The 14,618-nt window shown below is 38.3% G+C and overlaps 1 pseudogene; it reads right to left on the bottom strand.

Moving 5' to 3' along the window:
* The window catches only part of LOC118791209, a 40,774-nt pseudogene that overhangs the window by 2,029 nt on the left and 24,127 nt on the right, over nucleotides 1–14,618 (bottom strand).

Here is a 14,618-nt window from a genome sequence, read left to right as displayed (position 1 = left end):
TGTGAAGGAGACCACTGACTGCTGCTCTGGTTCTCACACTGACACTGTCTCCATTAAAAGCTGTAGGAGGATTGCACTGAATCTTCCTCCAAGGAGGGAAACTGTGAGGATCACTGGAGATGCATAGTGTGATGCAGATCAAGGCAAACATACAACGAAGCCACTACAGAAGACAGGAAATACTGCAAATTTCACAACCTTCTGCCTGAGTGAAATAGACTCCCATTGTAGGTCCACTGCAGCATGTTGTATTATAATTGTATAGACCAACTTTCTATTGTGTATTAGTAATGTACCATGCAGGAATGCATGAACATGTGTATGCTCAGTCATTTCAAGGTCTTTGCATCTATGGTTCTGATTGGCTGTTTCCTGCTTTTGTTCTTTTCAGGTATCATTGCAAGCCATCACAGTAGTCTAAGCCAGTGTAGAGTGAACGTGCTGTCATTTGACGCAATGAAATACAGCTTATTTGTTATGAAGTTAGGATTTATACCTCTTAAATGCTTATCCCCATCACATCCCTTGTCGTCTTTGCTGTGAGGCTGACATCTACTGGTCAAAAGCAGAACAGAATGGAAATAATGCTCTTCATTGACCTGGTTCCCCGTGTATTTGTGTAACTGGGTGCTTTGGACACTGGAGGGCAATGTAATGCTGTCTCAGGTGAATAATTGCAATACAGTACATTTAAAGATACACCCCTGAATGGCGTGTAGTGTGCAGCTCATTCAAAGGGAGCTGGCTTGCAGCATTCCTGTTGTTATTTTATGATGAGTGCACCAGGGGTCAGCGAGCGTCCAAGGTGCCCCAGTCCCTCCTGCAGTACACAAACACACTGAACACCAGGGTAAATGAGGCCTGATGAAGTATACAGTACTTCCCATAATGCAAAAGTGCAGAGCTTAAATGCATTAATTCAAAGGTGCAATGCGGTGATACAGCACACCTTACAAGCAGTATGAAGACTGCACAAATAAGGGAAAGATGAGTTATGACTGGAAAAGGGTTTGGGATTGGGTTGCGTGACTACGTAGGGGAGGGACGGTCAGGCATCCTGAAATTGCAGACAGGAGCAATCTGGCCGTTGTGTGTGAGGACTGATGATTGTTTGTAGATAGAGAGGAGCTGTTCCGCTGGCTGTCTGGTAGCCTAACAGCAGAGCTGTGAGAGGCACATGTGAGCTGTACACCTACATCTTCTACAGAGACTCTGATCAGAAAGAAATTAGTGGAGTGTCTAAGATGAATATGAAGTGGGAATCCTGTTTACAAGACGAGCTCATGGCAGAAGACATCAGGGTTGGGGTCGATTCCAGTTCAGACTGAATGTCATGGGCCAATTCACAAATTCACTTCTGAATGTATCTGACATTTTCTATCCGAAATACACAGACAAAGCGTACTCTCTGATTCATAAATGTACAGCGTTCGGGGAACTGCATGGAGAAAACTGTGATAAACTACATTACAAAAGATCAAACTTTCAGCATGTTTATGCACCTTTCTACAGAGTCAAAACCTGTTCAAAAGTATAAGCAGTTTCATGTAAAACTCTGAGCTTGTAGCATTATTAAATATATTTTATCTGTCATTTTCTTTAAAAAATGTGGAAAGCTAAATTTTGCAGCAATACAAAGAAAACATTCAGTTAAAATTTGTCATAAACCTGTGCATTTGAGGAGTCATTGTACTGCTATGATTTGAATTTTTTTTTAATCATCTTCCTTCTCTTTTACATCTATGCCAATGAAGAAACCACACATGTAAAACAGAGTATACTCCAGTCTGCAATGTGCTTTTTAACCCGACAAGACTGGATTTAGAGGTTATTGTATATCTGGCAAGTGAAATGCTCACTTTATATTGAAATTATAATGTATTACCTTAGATTACAGTAAAATTGCAGAAACTGTTTCAAAGGATGTAGAAGTTGTGATGAGCAGAGCTTCCATAGTTCTTCCTTAACCCTTATGCACCCTTATTTACCACTTTGAGTAGACAAATTTCATCAATATTTGCTTTGATTCAAAGTATGTTTCATTAAAAAAAAATTATTCACAATATAATGTCTTTAGGATAAGAAGGCAGCGTCAGAGAATTAAAAACGAACACTGCACTTCTTACTTTTAACTTCAATGTCAGGTATAAAGGGAGCTACCAGCAAAAGTCTAAAGGGATTTTTCTTTTCATTTTCAAAACTGTAGAATGTGCCCCGCATAGAAAGTTAATCTAACAGCCCCATGTTACCGGTAATGATGAACTGTTGTTTCTTTGTCCTTGGATGAACTTCATACCTCTGTCCTCAGTGTTATAGATGCAAATTACAAGCATAATGATGCACACACACACACACACACACGTACAAAGAAGTCACTCCACCCCTCCAATCATCTCCCCTGTCCCCTCACCTCAAACCCACAAGCACAGATATTTTCAGCCATGCTTCCACCCATGCAGAACACACACCTGCGCTGAACATCCAGAAATACCCCACAGCGGGGCTTCTGTGCCTCGAAGAGAAACCACTGAGGCGGTGCATGCAAATATAGAGCTGGACACAGCTGGCTGGCAGAGGGAGGAGTTCAAACAGCCAAACCCAAACACTCTTTTTTAGTTTTTAATATTCACTAACTTAAAGTAAGTTTACATGTTTTACTTGCTATAGTAAGAAAACATTGTATTAAAATAGTAAGGCCAAGTACATGAATACTAATAACACTCAGACTTGGTGCTGCAGGGATACAGGCCCAGAGGATCATATTAAATCCATGTCTCTCTTAGAACACTTTGAATTACTTAAATCAAGATGGTGCACAGATGAATGAGGGTGCTGAGAGCACGGAGGGGAAGGGCGGGAACACGGCTGAGAAGCTGTGGAAAGCAGACGCATTTTCAGCTGTAGAACTGGGCCTCTGAATTGACCAGAGGGACCGTTTCCTTGTGTAGATCAAGAGAAAAGTATTATTCAGTACATGTTTAGTGGATACAGGATCCTGGGGGCATCTAGCATTGAGGGACCAGCAGCGGACAGCCCACAGGAAAAAATGGATCCCATTGTCTGATTGTATAGGTGTAGTGCCTTTGCAGTGTTATAATTAGATAAATAACAAAGTGACATGAATTAGCAACCCTATGGCAGCATACATACTGTGTAAATAAAACAGCAAACGCCGTGTAAAAGAAGGACTATTAACTATGAAAAAGGACCAAGCCATGAATTTTATTTTGTCTGGATTTTAATATTGACATAATTTGATTTATGACATGATGAAATCCTTTGGGAAAAGTGTACGGTAGCCCTGCACTATAGGTTCACCAGGCCAGACAATTACTCCACATTGCTATCTTGACCTCTGCCCGGTAATCTAATACCACTGAGGTACTATGAGTAATGCCAGTGATCTTTCGAGGAAGTCTAAAACAGTAAATGTCAGTTTGTAAGACAGTTTCAGAGCTGCAGGTGTGGACACAGGGGAGAGAGGGGAGAGAAAAAGAGAAGGAAACCGTTTTCACACAAGGCTATGTTTGGAGAACTGAAAGAAGACAAACCTATCTGAGATGAGCTAGAAAGCAAACTTGGCCCAAGTTGCATCTCCAGTTTCACTGTCATGTGTTTGCACGTCTGTGTGTAGCCCGTTGATTGAAAAAATCCATGATTTTTTCCAAATACATCCAAATACATGAAGGCTTCTTTAGCTTGTATTACAAAGTGCCTTACATTCATTTTTCCTCTCAGTTTAACTTCATACAGGCTCGGAACCAGGAGAAAACAGGAGAGGGGGCACAAAAATCCATGAATACTATGTACACATCGGGATATAAGGAAACAACTAGGGGAGCACTGAGGTCCGTCCAGGCACCCCCATAGCGCTGGCCCTGTCACTTTATTCTACCTTTAGATAAAACATATTTTCCATTATCCTTTTCAAGTTTAATTTGTCAGTATATGTGGTGGATTTGACTTACATGAATCCTTATATCCTTAAAACAAATCATATTTCAGCTGTAAGACAGACAGTACAGCAGGGTGTCTCGAGATGTCTGTCTTTCTGTTTGCTTGTTTAACTTGATGTGCTATTTATTGAATCTGGGTATTATTATGCAAGAAATTTTAAAACCTAAAACATCGTATTCATAAAAGTTTATGGTCTATAGGGAGAGTAAAATGAATTGATAGAATTACAACAGGGATGAAAAGTAGAAAAAATTGCCTGAGGCCATGGGCGTCAGCTTGTTTTGAAAAGTGCTGGGGACAACGACGGGTTCGACGTGTTCATACCTAACTAAAGGCTTTCATAAAGTGGTAGGGACGAAATGGGCCATGACAAAAAGTGGTGGGGACATCAGTCCTCAGTGTCTCCAGCGTAAATGATGCCTATGCCTGAGGCAAACATGTAGATTAAGAAAGTAAATGAATAAAACAAGGTTAAAAATGTTACAGAAGTAACTGGAAATTCTGGGGGTGAACTGGAGCTGAATCCCAGGTTTGTTCCACACACAAACCCAAGATGGTAAAGCCAATAGAGAGATCTGTGAGATTCAACCATTCATACTGTGCATGTAATGATCTGTAGTGATCACAGTGAAACACAGTGCATGGTTTGGATATATTGTTAATCAAAACAAGACACCAAAGTAAACATGTTGCTTAAGTTGAATCTTTATTTTAGTTTGTAAAGCAGTATGTTTTTCTACATGAACTTATACACACAAAAATGTGGACCTCACTTTGCAATTTGGTTTCATTTTGACTTACCCTCTCTTGGTTCTTGTTATGTGAAAGATTGGTGTAATACATTCAGATATACTCTGCTGTACATGTATCAGTTTACAGGTCCACAGAACTCCCTTTACAGTGTCTGTGTATGATCATAGCCATACCAGTCTTAATAAGGCACAGTCACATTTACCAACAGAAAAATATTTAGAAACAGGCAAAAGCTTTCCTAAATATAGTAAAAATTATATTAGTTAATGTGTGTAAGAAATTCTTTTTAAACAGAACAACATTCAGAACATATTTATGTTTTTTAAAAGTAGGCATCTGCTTGTTAATCCTATAGCCAGACTGCATCAGCATTTATTTAAGACATTAATACAACCAAACCAAAACCAATCATTTTGCTATTAATAAATCTCAGTATTTATTCACATATACATAAAGAGAATTTGGATCAGACACACAATTGTCTCACAAGAGAGACAGGGATGAAATCAGACAGACGTAACTTTAATTGTCTCCAATACAATTGTTAGATGACAGAATTTTGAGTTGCGACTCTGAACACTTCCACCTCGTCACTTGACTCCATCTCTGATTCCTACTTCATCTGAAAGTAAGCAAAAAGGGAAGGCATGAAAAATCAGATCCAAGCAAAACCCATGACATGTACTGAAACACAGCTCAATTTACACAGTACATCAGTCCTGCAGGTGAGCAACAGAGAACAGGAATCCTCTCTGGGTTTCACTAATGTAACAAAATCATTCACTATTCATTACTAACTGATGGACCCAATTCTATGTGCTGGTGTAACTGTCTCACTTTACTGTATGTAAAACATTGTGTGCAGTGTGCTAAACCTTGGCCGTTATTAGGTCATTATGTGGCTGTTTTGCTGATTGTTTACATTGCAGACATTCTTAGTGTACTGTGTTGGATTGGCGGTTTGGTGAAACTGTTGTGTGTTATAATGCATATGTAATTTTACTTGGTACAGTCTTGGAGCTGTCAAAATCTCCTGAATTTACTGCGTCATTCACTGTGTATCTGTGTGTGAGTGTATACAGTGGTTCAGCTGCAGTACCTTGATCAGGCTGAGGAAGACACCGTAGACAACAGTGCAGAGGAAGAGGATGATGAAGGAGGAGGCGGTGGACCACAGGCTGCCAAGCTCATCCTCTTCCTCATCTTCCTCACTGCAACTCAGAGGAAACTCTGACTCTGACCCTGGGGGCAGAAACACACAGTTAGACACTATCTGCACACCACTTAGCACCTGCACTTATGCACCCCCCCTGCCACACAACCTCCCATGCTCCACACACGCTATACGTATCGTTTTACTCAGAGACACAGAACAACTTCTAAACCAGAGATGGGTAATTCCAGCCTCAGGGTTAGAGGATTCGTTACTTCTTATCAACCTCCCTAAATTTTACTTACTGTCCAAAATACAGTGGCAGAAACAATGTCTATAGACAGAAATTTATTCCTACACTGACCAAGGCTTCTCTGCTTCAGCATCTGTCTTCAACTACTGCTGGTATGGTGCCTTGCCTGACGTAAATACATGCAGATACTCCATGACGTACAGTACAACAGGACAACATCATGGATCTCTTTGTCACCAGTGTGAAGAAGCGGTTTTAAGAAGAGGGAAGGGAGGTTATGAGCTAGAAGTCACTGACTTTCCTGACAGAAGTCTTATTGAACACCTGTGGAACAAAATTTAAAGTGAGGTACATGAACAGAACTCTGGCGATCTGTTGGGATCTTTGGAATGCTTTAATCACTGTATGGGATGTGCTACAAACCTGTTACACGGATGCTGACATGCAGACACATACATGACAAACACTTAGGCACACAGATGCATACCCTGTACACTGTTAATAAAGATGAACTGCAGCTTGAAGTATGCGTGAAATACCTGGAACTGGTATACGCCTGATGCAAATATGTCAAAAGTGTTCAAATTAATGTTATACTTTACTGTTCCGTTAATTGCATGTTCAAGTCCTCAGTGAGCTAATTTGGTCATACTTTCACCATATTATTTAATGATTGTTTCATATTTTCTGTCATTTATTGTGTTGAGGACTATGATCTAGATAGTACTATCGTTAAACTAGTGAGGTCTGTGGCTTTGCGCAGAACTGCAATTCCTTTTGTTCTATACACTCCAGAGCCAGTTTTAAATGGGCAGATTTTTGTGCCAATCAAGTCAAATGTCAGCCAGTGTTTTGTGCTGTGCCTAAACTGGACTTAGTTCAACAACTATAGCAGTCTGTATGTCACGTTGCATACACTTATATAAGGAGGCCCTTTGTGCAGGTTTTAGCTTTGATGTAGAATGAGGCAAACAACCCACTGCACTTTCCTTGAAAAAAAAATGCTCCAAGTTTTGCTGTGTTAAAGATGGATTAGCACAAAATGCTGAGCATTTGTGTGTTAAGATCCTTATGTGATCACTGTCAACATAATTCTTACTCTGTGACATGTGCCCAATAAACAACTTGACCAGCTCTCGTCCTGACAGTGAAAACAGTATTACAAAACACCCAGGCTGTAAAGTTCACCTGCAATGAACTGCTGAAATCACACTCTTCACCACAACGATGGCGCTCCTGACTCACCGAGGAATGGAGGACCATATAATGTCACATGCACTTAAGTCTTTTATTTAGTTTTCTGAAAGCTCTCTTTCTCAGAGGTGCCACTCTTATAAGTCTTTCCAAAGAAAGCAAACAAACGACAAGAAAAACGTAAAATGGGACAGCAACAGTCACAACTGCCACAGCTAACACAGGAATCTTACAAGACAGTACAACATCACAATCAAAAAGAAAAAAAAAAACTCACAAAGCAACAAATGGAAAAAAACACTATTTTTTTCTTTTATTGTTTATATATTGTAAGCACTCTTCTGTCAACACTGCTGCAGATAAGTTTGAATAAAATGTATTTTTACATGAATTCATGGTAGAAAAAAATAACTTGTCTTAAAAGATGTTATATGAAGTATGTCCACTGTTAGGGGCCATGGGTCATGTTTTTCATTTATGCCTCAAATTTAATAATCTCTAGCGCAATAATGAGTAAACATTTGGATATCTATATGACCAGTGGTTGCACATTACCAACAGATTGATGCTGTTTGGCTTGCTTTAAAAAAAAATGGATGAAATATTGTGTCTGTGTTGAATTACTGATTGATGACTGGGAAATGCTTTCTGGAGCGTGATTGTTAAACTCGTATCATTACACACAGCAGTGACACACTTACGATGAGGAGACAACAGGGGAGCGACAGTCACATGACAGGATACATCAGGAGGAGCAAAGTCACATGACAGAATATATCAGGATGAGCAAAGCAAGGCATCAGTCATTTCAGGTGAACAAAGAACCACAGAGACCTGCAATGTTAAACAGCAGTACACTATGCAGTGGCTCATTATGGACTATAGAACATTGAGATCATTGAGCTGAATAGTGTACAGTGCAGAAGCACAGTAAAGTGAATAGGCCAGTATAACACAACTGAATTGCAGTGCTTTGGTCATAATGGTGTCTGTTCACCTGGGAAGCGTAACAGTGGAGAATCAATCACATTCAACTGAGTTACCCATTTCTCTGGACACTGTGTCCTGCACAGGAGAGGAATCGTTCTCCATGTTGGCATGTTTGACAGCGCAGGTGAAGCGAGAGGTCTTCCACTGTGGTGCTGTGATTTTCAGCAGGCTGGTGACAGAGTAGGTGCTGTCGTTATTCTTCACAGGTTCACCCGTAACACCCTCCACATAGTCCCCATTGTCGATCTTCCACATGGTGTAGACGTCATTAGGAGAGGTGCTTGTCACCAGGCATGCCAGCTTGAAATAATTTTTTCCGCTCAGCTGTTGAGTTGGTGACAGTATGATCACTGTTGGTGCCTTATCTGAAATGGATGTTGGAAAGACAGAAATCACATGAAATATTGTGAAAACAAGAACTAAAACAACTGACCAACTGTAGTACACTACTAATGTGACTTTTTGAGAAACTTTGACAGCATATTTTCATAAATATTATAAAACAGCTACAGTAAATCACTTCATTTTATTGCAAATATCTGTACAATTTAAAAAATCTGAATTTTATCATAAGTTTGATCTAAATTAAGGACAAAGGCAATTAATTTATTTTAATGAATTGGGTTATATGGAACAAAAGAAGTTAAGGAGAGGTATTTGAAAAGGAACAAGAACCATTAAATGATGTGTTTCATAGGGTGTTCATCTTTTAATTTGGTTTATAAGTGGATCCCACATTGAAAATAAATTTAACAAATGCCAAAGAGTACTGTATTTAAACTAGGTAAATCCTGAGTCTAAAATATACAAAATTTAAAATTGGAAGTGTCTTATTTCTGTGAAACCTACTTCCTTGTTCCAATCTGACAGCCTTGTTGATGGGAGGTTTTCCAGAACCTTGCTCAACGGTGCACTTAATCTGTTTCCCATCAAACCAGTCCTTCTGTCCCCGAGTGAGAGTGCTGGTCTTTCTGTACACATGGCCGTCCTGTTTTACTGTGCTTGCTATGTCAATTCCACTACTGACAACGGTTTCACCCACTGTCCAGGTCACTGTTGCTGCGGTAACTGCTGCCTGTTCTTCCCCAGTGATGTGACAGTCCAGGACAGCCTGGTTGTTGATGAACATCTCTCTCACTCTTGGGGGCTTCAGGGTCACCTCTAGACAGGGCTTGTTTGAAGTTTTTTCTGGATAGAAAAGAGGGAGTGAAAAACGAATGGGATTTGTCGTAAAGGTTCTAAACGACACCGTAAGTACATTCAAGTCTATGAGCCAATGACAAACTGGACTACATGGCCTATTCTTATCATTGTGCTGAATTACTGCATGCTCTTGTAGGGAAGGAAATGTTTTACTGTAAAACTGCAAGGTTTTATAAAATGAGTCATAGTGATAGACATCTGTAACGACACAAATAGTATTCACAGAAAGACATTATTTCTAAGCAAATGCATGTGCTTATTATACATTTTAAGGGAATAATGATCACTATTTCAAGTTTCAGCTTTTTCAAGCTGTCAGAAGTTTGATTTAACTCACATTGCACAGGTAATAGCATGTTAATATATGTGCTTTCATGATTATTTGAATGACAAGATAAAAACACCTAAAATCTACTTAAACCAGTAATTCTTATGTTAGTAATGCTGACTTCTACTGGCTTAAACACTCTCACCTTTGGAAATGGTGACTCTGGAGCTTTTCTGCCGATGCTGTACTTCACAGGTGTACTCAGCATTGCTGTCCCAGGTGGCCCTGTCCACCTTCAGAATGCTGCTGGCTGAGTACACTTCCTCAGCTTCCTTCTCCGTTTGCCAGGTGTGGGATGTTCCTGTCACATTTCTGTCCTTCACTTTCCAACTCACCGCCACCTCCTTGGGGTAGAAGTCCCGTATGACACAAATGAGAGCGTCACCGGAAACTGGCAGCAAACTCACAGTCGGTGACCTGGGTTGAACTTAAGATGACAAAAATAGGGGATACTGGGTCACTGTCAGGATGGGTCACTACACAGAAACATATGAGAAAATGCTGCATTCGTTTCATCATAACAAGAGGAGCTGTAACTGTAGCAGTACTTCTATACATCATTAGTTCTTACCAATTAGATGACACCTTTGAATCTAGATCTGTGTTAGAACTGGTGGTCTGGACTGACCTTACCTTGAGTTACTGGTAGTTTTCTATTTAGCTCTACAACACACATGCAGGTCATAAATCTAGACAATGAAGTACTCGTAAACTCTCTTGGTTATATAAATTAGCAAATTATATAAATTCCAACCATTTAAGAAGACTTGCGTGCTGCATCTGTTCACTTATTCTCATCTGCAAGAAAGTGTTTGCTCGAAGCAATAATATTTAATTTCTGATAAATCTGAAGCAATTATGACTTATTGATATGTATTGATAAGTAATTGATAAGTAATGCTGCCTTACTGTCGATGAGGAAAACTAAATTGCCTGAAACAACCACAACAGTTTGACAATAAGCCAGCTGAAGTTCTTAACTTCTTTCTAGGTCAACATCTTTTAAATTTTATTATTGAAGAGGTTTTTTTTTTTTTAATTTATTGAAGACCTGCTTGTGATTACTAGATGGAAAAAGATTGTGTTAAAACACAATCCACGTTAAGTAGTAACCATTAAGCATTGAGCATATTTCACTGTTACCTTTATACTATAAAAGCATCTTGACATGAATGCATTGTTTTTTCCTACATGGAAAAAAAAATCCTACCTGGTTTCTTGAAGCTCTCAGTCTTTTCACTGGGAAGTGATGGATGACGCACAGCACATTTGTAAGACTTCTGACTGTCCCAGTCTGCTGCTCTTACACGGACCTGACTGACCCTTGTGTAGGACCCTCCACTCTGTACCTCTGGGTACTGGAGAAAGTCAGACATGGATCTCCCATTGGGGTCTGTCCATGTGAAGGTCAAGGAGGAAGAAGGCGAGAATCCGCTAGCGATGCAGCCCAGGGTCAGGTACTCTGAGCCTCCCTCAGACCCACATGCCGTAAGAGGGAAGAGGGATGATGGTGGCGTCTGTGGGGCTGGAAAAAAATATCAATAAATATCAATTGTTTGAAAAATGACACCTGTGCACCCACCAGTGACTTTAAATTGTAGATGGTTGGAAACGTTTTCTTCTGTTTTTACTTCTTTCAGTTGACACGGGAAGCTTTATAATGGATGTTTATTTGTACCATTTCCTTACCAATAGTATGGTTTATACAATGTTTCTGGTCCTTTCTGTCATCTTCACACTTTTATTAAATTATCTTTACAAAGAAATTACGAATTACGAAAGAATTAAACGAAGAGTGCTGAAGGATCCACGGATTTGATATGATTGATTTCGTTTTGAAAATAATCATCTGATCTAGTTAAACAATAGATTAATCAAATGAAGTAGTTATAAAAAGCATGTGAAATTCTGTGACAGTCAAGACACCAATTTCGAATAATTTACGTGAAAGTGGTAGCTCTGCCAAACAATGTACTAACACAACTGAAAAGCACGATATCCCATTTCAATTACAATGGGCAGTTTATAATACAGACTATCTCATGAAGTTCCACTTCGTAGTAAAGCACTTTCGACTGATCAATTTTCATTGCCTTTTTGTACCCTGTACCCTGGAGTAAATCAATTCGACGAGCGCTCGTTTCCGCAAGAGGTTCATCTTGATCCGACTTCGTATACGTTAAATGTCAAACTGAACACCTTTTTGTTGAAACACGCAATTCGGTTTAACACGTCAACTTTTTGTGAATAATGGACATAATAATATATTTTTTACTCGTCAAAACCTATAATATGAAGTTGAGATGATCAGAACACACGCGGAGTAAAAGGTTAACGTCGTCGACAAGAGTATATATTCAGGAATTAAGACTTTTACAAGAGCAGTAATTTGTTTCTGCCTTGCAAAATACTATCACCTAAGATATTGTTTATGCCAAAAATGTACTTAGTAATAAGCCAAATTAAAAATGAAGAGAAAATAACCAGACGGATGCAAATTCAGTTGAAGCTTGTGTTGGAATGTGTTTCATACATGCAGGCCTATTTCGAATTTCATAAATATCATATGACGATATGAGCCTCACTCAGAATACATTCAGGATATTTTGTATGATTGTTAGGGAAAAGAAAACAGGTAGTGGCAATACAAGGGTTGTGTGTCTTGTTATTTCCAATGTAAATCTGAGTTTATTTGATGATTGTTATTAATCAATTTTTAGTTAAAACATTTTTCGTTAAAATTTAATTTATAGGTTAATGATACCAGACATAATATTTAGAAATAAATATTTAATAGTTAGATTTAGTTAGAGTATTAGTTAAATTTTTGTTACAGCATTTTCCGCTAAAATATTTAAATTGAATTCCATATTTCTAATGAATTTGCAATGCTGATTTTAAACACTGAACTTTCTTAGATGACTAATTTAATACAAGGATATAGTTTTTGGCTATTTTATGTGCTTCAGTAGAAGAAATGAATATGAAAATGAAATGAATTTTATTAGTTTTTAAATTTTCAGATAGTTTTCAAATTTCGGAATGCACCGAATAAAGATAAACATATATTTTAATTTAATGTTTACTTTAATTTTTCTTACATGTCCTCTTAAAATATCTCCACAAACCGAGACGCATTGCTGATATTAAAGTGCATGTCTATTTTCATCAAAATTCAATAATGTTTTAGATTTAGTCTAAAATCAGACTTGTCAATATAATCCCAATCATAAAAGAAACACTGTGACACTGAATTTAAACAATCGGAAAAATCCTCCCAAACCAAAAGACCAAAGACTCGAGAATTAGATTCACTGTTGTCCCCTTAAGCACTTTAGAATGCTTTTTAATTAACTGTGTTACCGTTGAACATATTTTGGTAAAGAGTAAAAAATCCGTCTTACCCGATGTGATATTGACCGTTTGCCTCAGTAATCAGTAAAGTAATGGTAAATGTGCTACACCAGGCTGTACAAAAACTCCACTTACGTTTACACCCACTATAACTGTACACAACGTGTCACAAGGCATCAAATTGCACTAGTAGAGATTATTTACAGACATTTATACAATATTCTTGTCAAGTCACCCGTGTGTCTTTCCCTCAAAAAGACTTGTGACACAACAAACACTACAAACTTTACTACAGTCGAAATGAACTAAACCTCTTTAAAATGCACGGTTGTATATTTAGAGTAGATTCGGATATTGACGGCTTCATAAACGCAGTTCTGAATTATTTGCAGACGGGCAAAAACAGACAATGGAAGTGAATTATTTTTGAACACCGATTATGGCCGGAGCCAGTCGAGGCTTTATTAAAGTGAAATAAATTCAGGTGGTTCTGTCTTGAAAATTAAAACACGAGACAAAACACAGATTCTACTTCAGGTAGGAGAGAATCCAAAGCAGATCATGAATATGCAGTAAAACAAGTCGGATTTTTATGACTAATGCACAAATAATTTATGACCGCAAAGCTGACATGTAAGATATTCTAGACGTTTCCGCAGAATATAACAATTATGTACATAGCTAAATGATTACTTGGTCTGTGAGGAGCATCTACTTTAATGTGGTCCTTTAAAATGCGGCAGCTGAAAAGCAGTTTTTAGACTTTCGCTCGATATTTCGAAAACTGAACCTGAATTCCAGCTATTTATCTTTCAATGATAACACTACTAATAACTTCAGTCTTACCTGATGTGGTAGTGACCGTTGTTCCTTTGCCCCAGTAGTCAAAGTACCAGTAATAACACAGTGGGAAATATACTACAGCAGGCTATACAAAAACTCTCCGTACACGTGTACTCGCTAATGGAGGCTTTAGTAATGAAGCTTGTTCATAGAAATACGATCATTTTTGTTTCGCATCACGCGTTACTGTTATTTATTTCCCTCCAAAATACATTTGTACAACATTCGATCTCCTTTTAAATAATCCATACGTATATAAATGAGTTTATTTCCACTGAATTTAAATTCTGCTGAAAGCAGTACTGGAATCTTTCCAGAGGAAACAGAAAGATTGGATGAATTTTTCCCTTTGAAATTTTATTTATTTATTTTACAGTGAATTGTGTTAAGTTCGTGTACATTGTATACATTAAATAAATACCAGAAGTAAGTAGAAGGACATTTTCTTTGGGAATAGAGAGACACCCTATAGGCAAATCTGATAATATCTCACATTTAGACTGTTTTATCATACAAATTCGACTCTGTGGTTATAGCAGGATTTTAGCACTTAATGTGAAAAGATAAAAACAAAAGTAAATCAGTCTGAG

The sequence above is a fragment of the Megalops cyprinoides genome, chromosome 1 (assembly GCF_013368585.1).
Source record: "Megalops cyprinoides isolate fMegCyp1 chromosome 1, fMegCyp1.pri, whole genome shotgun sequence".
NCBI classification, from domain to species: domain Eukaryota; kingdom Metazoa; phylum Chordata; class Actinopteri; order Elopiformes; family Megalopidae; genus Megalops; species Megalops cyprinoides.
The sequence above is the reverse complement of the archived record's forward strand: the minus strand, read 5'-3'. Positions and strand labels throughout refer to the sequence as shown.